General features: G+C 37.7%; 1 protein-coding gene across 2 annotated transcripts in view; it reads right to left on the minus strand.

Annotated features, from left to right (window-relative positions):
• Positions 1-1575, minus strand: part of ZFPM2 (zinc finger protein, FOG family member 2) — a 588101-nt gene that overhangs the window by 196751 nt on the left and 389775 nt on the right. The gene's annotated exons all lie outside the window — the stretch shown is intronic.

Below are 1575 nucleotides of genomic sequence, written 5' to 3' on the forward strand. Positions count from 1 at the left end.
ATAGATAGATAGATAGATAGATAGATAGATAGATAGATAGATAGATAAAATAGAAGTGGTTGTTGGAGAATGGGTAAGAGTAATGGTAGTAGAGCACACCCTCACATAAACAACAACCTGGAAGCCCAAGGGGACCTATGGAGCCATCTGGTCCAACTCAAACCTGAGGGAGAATCCTTCCTACAACATTCAGGAGAAGTGCTCATCTGACATTTGCTTAAAGACCTTAAGTGAGAGGTTACTCATTAGCTATATAAATATATGCATATATCTCATTATCTTAAGCCCAATTTTCCCTCTAACTTCCACTAGAATATGTCTTCTATTCAGTTACAGTCTACCAAACAATATAAAGGATGGTTAGAGTTCACATGAAATTGAGCAGTGGCAACCTTTATTACCACCTCCAAATCCCTGTACATGATTCTACAGCCCCAGTATATTCTAAAATCAATGGCCATATCTATAGATGACTGAATCACTCTCTTGGGAAGCTGTTAAAGCCAAAAGGAATCTCTTTAGGAATGGTTTTAAAGATCTCCGCCTAATGTCCATAAAAGCAAGGTAATAAATTATCTTCCATGATAATTGATAAGCCTGATAATAGTGCTTATCCGTGATTCTCTGATAACAGTAGTTAACAGTTTCAATGTTACATTATGCATGATCCTTGGCTGCTATTAGTAAATGCTAATTGCATCATGCTACATAAGTGTTTTTCAGTGGTTTTCCGAACATTTCAAATGTCTATAAATTTAATGTTTGGGGGAATATTCTGTCAGTTGAGAATTAAAATAGAGCTATAAAGACCATTAACAGGAATGCAGAAGCAGAGTAAAGATCAAATAGGAACTCCATTTTTGACAGAAAAAAAATCTTCTTTATGATTCAGGCAAAGTGTTCTAGTATATTTACAAGAAGTATTTACACACACTTTATTACATACACGCATGCCTACATATAGTTTTGATTTTTCTTGTTTTTCCTGGTTGGGGGGATATGGTCTTGTGATTTCATTGCTGTAGGGGTCATTTAGTAAGGAAACTTCCTTTTTCTATGATAGTGGCAATTCTGCAACTTATACCCTTAGAGACTTTCCTGGGACCACTGCGGCAAGTGTCTTGATCAGCATCACATGGTCAATATATGTTAAAGACTGGACTTGAACCAGGACTTCCTGATTTTGAGGCAATCTTTCTATGCAGTGTATAAGTTTTATTTTATTTTTTCACATGTCCACTTTTTTTTTTTTGCTTTTTGGAAGGCAATTGGGGTTAAGTGACTTGCCCAAGGTCACACAGCTAGTTTTTTTGTATGTGTTAAGTGTCTGAATACAGATCCAAACCCAGGTCCTCCTGACTCCAGGGCTGGTGCTCTATTCATTGTGCCATCTAGCTGCCCCCACATGTCTACTTTTATAACTAGGGCAGCTAGGTGGTGCAGTAGATAAAGTACCAGGCCTGGAGTCAGGAAGACTCATTTTCCTGAGTTCAAATCCAACCTCAGACACTTACTAGCTGTGTGACCATGGGCAAGTCACTTAACCCTGTTTGGCTTAGTTTCTTTATCTGTAAA

Source organism: Petaurus breviceps, unplaced genomic scaffold, assembly GCF_028583685.1.
Source record: "Petaurus breviceps papuanus isolate PSGF00001 unplaced genomic scaffold, PetGlider_PUasm1.0 98, whole genome shotgun sequence".
NCBI lineage: Eukaryota > Metazoa > Chordata > Mammalia > Diprotodontia > Petauridae > Petaurus > Petaurus breviceps.